The sequence below is a fragment of the Onychomys torridus genome, chromosome 4 (assembly GCF_903995425.1).
Source record: "Onychomys torridus chromosome 4, mOncTor1.1, whole genome shotgun sequence".
NCBI lineage: Eukaryota > Metazoa > Chordata > Mammalia > Rodentia > Cricetidae > Onychomys > Onychomys torridus.
In genome coordinates this window covers 149,556,351-149,565,820 of record NC_050446.1, presented here as the reverse complement: position 1 = coordinate 149,565,820, position 9,470 = coordinate 149,556,351, and positions in this window count along the sequence as shown.

Sequence of the window (9,470 nt, the reverse complement as noted above, 5' to 3'; positions counted from 1 at the left end):
CAATCAAGCAACCAAACAAACAAAAAAACTAACTTGATAAATAACTCATGGATTTTGTACCAATGCAACAGATGCCCACCAATGACAAGGTTGGAACTGTGGTATTCACATACCTACAGAATACTATGTAATTCTATTTAAAAGTAAACTGAATTTATTTTTTGCCTATATGGATTTCTATTACACATTAAAAACACCTTACTATGTGTATTGGTGTTTTGCGTGCATGTATGTCTGTCCACCCACCATGTGTATGTCTGGTGTCCACAGGACCAGAAGGGGGAGTTGGAGCTCTGGAACTGGAGTTACATCTGGTTGTGAACCAGTATGTAGGTGCTAGAAATCAAACCTGGGTCCTCTACAAGAGCAGCCAGTGCTCTTAGCCACTGAGCCATCTCTCCATCTCCCTTACGATGTATTGTTGAGAGAAGATCAAAGTGCACTAATAACTAATGATCTCACTTTGACTTAAAAAAAAAAAACCACTTAAGTGTTTAAATATTAATGTGGTTTGTGTGTGCATGGAGAAGAGGTCTGAGAGACAAATCCTCGAGGACTACGCAAGGTATGAGGGGAGTCAGGGTTTCCCTCTACTTCCCTCTTTCCTAATCTAAAACTCCTCCACTTCCTCCCATCTACTCCCATGTGCAGGTTTTTCTGACCCACTTGAGAGTTAGTTATACATGCCATGGTGATTCACCTCTAGATGTTTCAGGGCAAGCTTCCTATGTGCAAAGACATTCTACCATGCCGCAGTCCAGCATCTACCTCAGTAAACTTAACTCACACCAGGCTTGTTTGTGACTACAAGAGAACTGACCTAGAAATCAGTAACGAAGAGTACATGGAAGTCCCCCAAGACACAGAAAATTAATGTGTGTGTGTGTGTGTGTGTGTGTGTGTGTGTGTGTGTGTGTGTGTATGTATATGGACTGGATCCAAGGAAAGGAAATTAAGTTTCTCACTTCTAGGGCTAGAAAGATGTGGCTCAGCAGTTAAGATTAATATTGTTCTTGAAGATCAAGTTCAGTACCCTACACCAACCTGGCAGCTCATAGCTGCCTGCTACTCTAGCTCCAGGCAGATAAAGCACCTCTGGCCTTCTCAGGCACCTGCACTTACAGGTGCATTATCCAACCCCCCCCATCCCAAAAATGTGAAATAAATAAAAATTAAAATTGTTCAAAAATACTTAGAAAACACTCAACACTAAAGGATCGATATATATATATATATATATAAAGTCACCTGATACCAACACTCCTTTTTCAGATAAGGAAATTTAGGTTACTTGCACACGTCACATTGCTAGTCACATTGCTAGTCACATTGCTAATGAGCTACAAATTCTGTGGCCTGGGGACACACTGCCTCTGGGTTTACCCAGGTGTGGTAACAATTGATGATGGCCTTTCCCCTCCCCACTTGGTTTTGGAGACAGGGTTTCTCTGTATAGCCATGACTGTCCTTGAACTCGTTCTGTAGACCAGACTGGCCTTGAACTCAAGAGATCCATCTGCCTCTGCCTCCCCAGTGCTGGGATTAAAAGTATGTGCCAGCACACCTGGCTGGTGATGGCCATTTTTGAAGCCAACTTGAGTTGGGGTTTTGCTATATACTGCCCAAAGGCTATTGCCTAATTCACCTTTGCAACCTTCCCCAGCTTCATACCTCTTACCTCCCCTCACCTTTTCCAGCCCCGGGGAATCTTTGACCTGTTTTCCTCAAACATCACCTGGCCATGTGGTCCTCTGTGTCTCTCACAAGGGTTTACAGTTTTGGAGCACAGAAGCCAGTGAATCTGGTTTTCTCTTAGACAGGGTCTCATTATGCAGCCCCAGCTGGCCTGGGAACTCTATTTGTAGACCAGGCTGGCCTCAAACTCATATCTGCCTGCCTCTGCCTCCAAGTGTTGGGATTCAAGGCTTCTCAGAAGTCTATTTTTCTTAATTACATTCATTTTTGTTGGGGGTGTGTACTGAAATGTGTAGCACACATGTGGAGGTCAGCGGACTCTTGTAGGAGTTGGTTCAAATCTGCTTACATCATGTGGATGTGGGAATCAATCAGGTCGACATGTTTGCCATCGAGGCATTTGACCTCTGACATCTCGCTTGCCTGAGTCATTCAATCAACAGAAGAGCAGGGAGGAAAAGGACAGACTGAGCAACTTCTCCCTGGAGAAAAGAAATGAAGGCTGGTTTCTGCTCTCTCTGAGCAAGTAAGTGACCACAGCTCAGGGCCTTCGGGCTGAGTGAAGGCTAGCTCAGACATGTGTGACAGATGCAAGATTCAGGCCCAAATGTCCGGGCCAGTCTTTTACAATTGCACCATACACCTGTGTGACACCCATGACCTCACAATTAGGAGAGGAAACAAGTTCTGAGAGATGCAAATGGGGGTGGGTGAGGTGGGTGGAGATAGGGGGGTGCGGTTGGATCTAGGTAGAAACCAAGAATAGTTTGCTGGTGCTGTGGAGAAGCCAGAGAAGGAAGCCTGGGCCAAATGTACTGCTAGTATCAATCAGGCTTTGTGTGACCAAGAGGAGCAGCTAAAACAGATCTCATAGCTGAGCAGTACGTCTCCTGAGAAACAAAAAAGGAGACCAGGTTTCCTCAGAGCCCCTCTTCCTAGGCCTTAGAGCAGTAGTTCTCAACCTGTGACTTATGACCTCTGGAGTCAAATGACCCCTTTATAGGGGTCACATATCAGCTATCCTGCACATAAGACATTTGCATTATGATTCATAACACTAGCAAAATTAGTTATGAAGTAGCAATGAAATAATTATATGGTTGGGGGTCACCACAGCATGTATTAAAGGGTCACAGCATTAGAAGGGTTGAGAACCACTGCCTTAGAGTCAAGCACTAAGCTTGCACCCTGTTGCTTGGCATGGAGCTTGCTGATTGGGCCAGGCTGGCTATTCCCCAAGCCCCTCTGAGATCCTGTCCCTGCCTTCCCAGTTCTGGTATTGCAAGTGTGCGCCAATACACCCAGGTTTTTACACTGGTACGGAGGAGTGAGCTCAGGTCCTCTTGCTTGTGTGGCAAGTACTCACTCTATTGACTGAGCTATCTGCATCTTCCCAGCCTCTGTGTTAGCTTTCATGTGTGACGGGTACCTTAATTCATAAATGAAGATGTTGGCAGTTAGAAACTAGCAATAAAAATGAACACACCTGTAGCATGAATCCTAATTGGTCTTAATTATAAAAACCCGGAGCCAGATATCAGGGTGAGACCTGAAAGGTCAGAGAAGCAGAGTAGTCAGCCACTAGAAAGACTTCTTTCTTCTACTGAATCCTCAGCCAGAAAGAACTCCTCTCTCCTCCTGCCTTATATTCCTCTCTCCACCCAGCCATATCACTTCCTGTCTCAACTTTCCTAGGACAGGGATTAAAGGCATGAGATTCCAAATGCTGGGATCAAAGATGTGTGCCGCCACTGCCTGGCTCTGTTTCTCTTTTAGCCTAGATCAATCTTGTGTAGCCCAGGATGGCCTTGAACTCACAGAGCTCCAACTGCCTCTGCCTCCCCAGTGCTGGGATTAACATGTGTGCCACCACTGCCTGGCTTCTATGGCTAACTAGTGGCTGGCTTTGCCCTCTGATCTTTAGGCAGGCTTGTAGTTAGAGTTTTCCTGCCTGGCCCAGTCAGGACAAATCTCTCTCACCCGCCAGTCCCACAGTCGCTCAGACCCAACCAAGAAAGCACACAGAGACTTACATTGTTTAGAAACTGTATGGCCGTGGCAGGCTGTTTGTTATCTGCTTCTTCTATCTTAAATTAACCCATTTCTGTTAGTCTATACTTTGCCACATGGCTTGTGGCTTACCAGTGTCTTTACATGTTGCTTTTTCTCCCTCCTCTACCACATGTGCTCTGCGAAGTTATTTATGACCTATTCAGCTACAAGCCCCAAAGCAAGCAAGCAAGGTTAATAGTGGACTATAGACTGATAACTTGAATGCCCTGGGGGCTGATAAACTTATTGAGCAAGTGAAAGCCTTTTCCTTCATTTAAGTTGTTTTTTTCAGCGGCGGGTCGGTTGTTCGTTTCCGAGTAACTAATGCTGAGACTAACAACAAGCATCAAAGCCAACCTGCTCTCGTGATGGTATTTGATTGAAATATATGTGGATCAGCAGCGGAGGATTGGAACAAAGGGTAGGTGGTTAACTAATATCATATATGTTCAGAATAGTGAATGCTTGAGTACACAGTCCGGCTAAGCCCTCTTTGGGCTTCCTGTGGTGCCTCTTCATTTGAAATGGATGTTTAAAGAAGATTCGAGGTCTAAAATGAGGAATGTGGGGTTACGGTGAAGAATATGTGGGGCCCGCTAGGAAGGTTCGGATGCGTTATGGTTAAGGAGGAAAAGACCACACAACTGTGTGATGGGTCAGGCAAAAGGCGGGTATGGCTTTCAGCTAGATTCCCCTGGTATTTCCTAATTGTTCTCTTTTAGGAAGTGGGCGGTGTGTGTCTCTCCCCAGCCTCTGCCCCACTTATTCTATGTATCCTGCATTACGCTCCATCAGTAATTCTCTTCTCTGCTCTCCCCACACCTTTACTTCTGCCTGGCAACCTGGCCAAATTCTAGCCCATATTCTTTTCTATTTACAAAAGAAAGGCGATATGCGATCCACACAGGCTTTATTTGTTACTACACAAAATATCACCACACCTCTGACCTAAGAACTAACTCCAGGTCATACTGGGAATTCAATTCCTGAAGGTAAAGGCCTTAAAAATCCATAGTGAAAGCTGTCTTGTAAGCGCAACAAAACATTTTAAGGGTGCCAAGTGACTATGCTGTGTAAACTCGCAGAATGTGGCTAATTCAATGTTTTCTTATGGGAAAGACCAAGTTGATTTCCTTGATATAAAACAGCGTGACGATACAAAGACTCGAAATCAAAGCAAAGGGTCATCACATGAAACATTTCCAGTGGTCTTCTGCAAATGTTATAATGTCTCACTCGATATGAGACTAACACTGGAACACACTCGAACAACAATAAGCTTAAAGAGAGCCATGTTGCCGTATGCAGTAACATTACTTTTATCTCATGTTACATTTTGTCAATTCTTTAGCTTTGTGAGAGTGTGGACTTGTATGTGTATCAGTATTTCTGGTTAAGCGATCTTGGGCATGTACAAACCACCTTGGCATCAGACTGGGGAACATGCCAGTAGTGCGTGAGTGCCTAGGTAGAGCGAGTGATGATGTTTATGGTCGTTAGCAGAGATCCCTCCATGGCCATGTTCATCGCCTCCAGTACGCAGTGAGATGTGTGTAGGTCATCACGGTCCATTGCTCGTGTCCCGATGGATGCTGTGACTTTTTAGTGACACAAACACCATCAGGGTGACTGCTCTCTCCGACTTGTAGGTCAAAAGGCTTCGGGGAGCTTTGCACTTATTGATCTTAGAGATGATTATGACTGAAGTCGAGGCTTCCTTCTCTGCCTTTCAAATGCACACGCAGATAGATGCTCAGTAGAGCCCATGTGGGAGGTAAGGGCAAACTTTTGGGTTTTTTTGGAGAAGGTAACTTTAGCCAAGGGGCTGGCACCTTGGTTACCAGCATATACCACCGTTGCCCTGCTGTTGCTCTCTGATATCATCCTAAAAAATTTAATCTTTGAGCGGAGGAAGAGATATAAGACACTCCGAGTCTGTGAGGTACTTGAGGAGGTAGGGCCAGGCGTTTCAAGGTGCATATTAGGAAGACTCGTTTCCAGGGCTGACTTTGTGACACGGACCTGGCCTGAATGCGCAGGAAACAGAGGCCAGAAGTAAGCTAAGCCGCCTGGCTGGTGATTTGTATCCCAGTGTGTGGAATCTCTACAATTACAAGTCTCAGTCTACCTGAGCTAGGAGAAGGCACACCGACTGATTCGAGGTCTGCCTTTCTCCACCTGATCTACCCTCTCTCTCCACTGACAGGATGTGTGCCACAGTGCAGAAAGTGCTCTCCCTAGAACCAGCACAGCAGTCACAAGCCGCTATGAGTGCAATGTCCGTGAGGGCCGTGGCCAGAGCTGGCAGGGGCCTATCTTGACCTTCATTGGCCCTCTCCACCTGATAATCTACACAGCATGAGAATCTTATTAGCAGCTGGCGGCTCTGTCTTTGCCTGGGTCCTGACCCTGTGGTAGGGCAAGGCTAGAAGCAGCTCATGTGCCCTTTCCTGCTGTGGATCTCTGATCGTGGTACAGGGTGGACCTGTGCAAACATCTCCGTGGGGCGTTACAGAAAACAGACTCGCCAGTAGGCTGACATGTTTGCTGCACGACAGTGAGTACTCTCAGCTTCTTAAGCGCTACCAAACTGTCCTTCAGCTATGAAAGGCCAGGCCCACACCTAGACTTCTTGCCAGCTTACCACCATCTTTCATCTTCAGCGTCACGAAAACCAACTTTGAGCTTAATTGGCATGTGCAGAGTCTTTTGCAAGGAAACCTGTATGCAGTGAAGGTCCTCTAAAAACTAGGGAGTCTTCCGGGTCAGCCAGGATGCCCAGGTTGTAGGCGCTCTTAGCTTAGTACAAGCCTAGCAGTGTGAGCATCCGCACCTCCACTGCCCCACAGGGTGAAGTCATTGAAGTAAGCAAGACTGCTGCTTTTGATGTCAATCTGCTAAGCTTTCGAACTGACAGCTCTTATTTTCTGGTGCGTGGTTTTGCAGAACCCGATCCTTTACGTACCCGAGCCAAGTGCTTTCCACTGAGCTACATGCACCCCAGCTGTTTTAGATTTTCTTTCTGGACCTATTGCTACAAAACTGAGGGTGCGTATTATCCTATCATCCTATAATACAGCTTGAGGGCAGGTAGTGGTAGGTATAGTGTACCTCATCCATGAGGCACTAATGGCCGGATATATCCAAGCCATGAGACTACTTAATTTCGGAAAAACGATAGATTACTAGTATTGTATTTGTGCTGTAATGACGTGTGTGTTGTGTGTGTGTGTAGAAAGCAGGTATCTGTGTCTTTCATTTATTATCATTTAATTTAACACTGAGATAACATTAGTGACTAAGTGTTGTTAAATTAAATGACTAGACATTCCTCAAAAGACTTTACCACCTAAAATATGTGATATGTTTGCAGTTGTACATGGATAGTTGTATAATGTTAGGGAGAATTATGACCTAGCTATTGTTTCATTGGAAAGAAGTCATGATAAAGGTGTGACATACGAGAGATAGAGCTAAATGGAGATCACCAGATAGCAAATATACTAATGTGATAAGCGAACGTAAACGCTAGGCAGCCCTCTGATGGCTGTCTTGTCATATTGTGAAGCTCACACCTTCTGGAATCACACTTTCTCTTATGTTAGGATTTAGCTGGCATAAGGCGCCTACTGTACAAGGCGACATGAAAAGGAAGCATTTGGCATAATGTCTTGCACAGGCCTTCTCAAATTGCTCTCACCCTTGCTAGCAAGTTCGTCTACCCTATTGCTGTGGCCAGTATTAAATTCAACTTCTTCAGGATCAATAGAGACTGGTAGCACTCTAGGAATCCTCTAGGTCTTCAGCAACAGATAGGGACGTGATAGTCATCCAGCCTTCTGAACTGGATAACTACCAGATTCTCAGCCCTTCCATCATGAGACAGACATTGGAAATGGATGATGACACCCTGTAAACCAATCTAATAAATCCCCATTATAGAGAGGAACATACATAATTGACAAATGTTTGTCTTATTTTGTTCTATACACACATCTCATCACCACATACTCATCCTATCAGTTCTTTCTTTTGAGAACCCTGACTTATACAGATTGATAATAAGCATCAATGTAAGATAATAGAAAATAGCTGTAATTGTCAGAAATACCTACCTAAATAAGTGGTGATTGGTGTTAACCACACAATACTCAGCATTTACTTTTAACTCTCATATATATACAATAAAATAATCTTTAAAAATATGTCAAATAGGGGAAGATAAAGCTGCACTGTATAAGAGAAAGGTAAAGCCTTAGTTACTTTTCCATTGTCCTGATAAGACACCATTAGCAGGTGTCTATTGAGGGCAATAGAAAAGTAACTAAGGTAGGGCTTATGACCCATTATCACCAACACCCTTTAAAAGGTAAAAAGTGCTTGGGAGGAAGAGAAGAAAAATAGGAAGATGCTATATGTGTTGCTCTAAATCCTCAAAGAAAGAGCCTCAATGTTGTTGCTCCAGGTAACAGAGAAACACTGCCCTCAACACAGGGATTCAAGCTACAGACAGAGCCCATGGGCAGAGGATCTAACTAGTGTTCCACACGGTAAAGTTTTAAATGTGCATGGCAGTGTTCTATAAAGCATTCAGCTCTCTCTGGATTCTCAACCCAACCCAAAGCCCACAAAGGAAGAAAACAGCCACTGATCCTAATTAAAGACAAGTTGAGCGCAAATGACTGAGCTGAAGCCTTGGCTGTGAGTTGTTACACATAAGGTTTTTATTTGAGAATATCTGATACTTTTGGAAATGCACTTTTGGGTCCAAAGACACTTGCAGTCCATCTGTAACACTTGCAACCTAGGAAGCAGCTTCATCCTGCTGACAGGGCATCCAGTTCTGCCATCCACTTCTGCCCCCTGATCCACTCACTGTGCTGCATCTGAGGACCAGATGGCAGCATGGAAGGCATCTAATTTCAGCTCAATTGTTCCTCTCAAGCAATTTCCCCAGGCCATGCCAAGAATGAACTCCATCTACCAGGTCAGTGTCCCTTCAAGGAGATGCTAGCAGGTAGATCAGGTAAAGCAGCATGGAGATAAACAATGAATTTATTCCTCCGGACTGGGACCAGAATCAGCAGTCAGTGCCCATGAGTCCTCTGGGACTCAATGACAGCACACCATAGGCTAGGAACAGGGTTGAAATCATTCCTGACACCTTATAATCTCTCATCCCAGGACAGCAGAAGGCCACATGGGCACTGCAAACCTTCAACACCTTTCACGTTTCTTGACCTCTAACATAGTTGGTTAGTTGGTTGGGGCAGGGTCTTGATGTATATAGCCCAGGCTGGCCCTCCATCTCACTATGTGGCTCAGGCTGGCCCGAAAGTCCAGTTCCTCTTGCCTTACCCTTCCCTATTACAGGCTGCCAGGCAGAGACTAAAATTAGAATTTCAGGGAGAGCCAAGAAGCACAGCAAGCCCTTCAGGATCCATTAAGCTTGAAGCTGGTTTTCTGTGGGTATAAAGGTGGTCTCCAGAAGCAACTGCCCCCACCCTGGGTCCAGTGGCAGGAAAGCCCAGTGTTTTCTGGAGGTGAGCTGGAGTATCCTTCAGGAAGCCGGGCCCACCAGGTTTCTCTTCTTAAAGAAATTGTGCTTCCTGTGGCAGGTTCCCCATATCTGGTAGGTGCCTCCAACATAACCATATGTCTACCAAATCCCACACATCTCTTCTTAGCTACTTTATGAGTACCCACTGGTGATGTAACTTTAA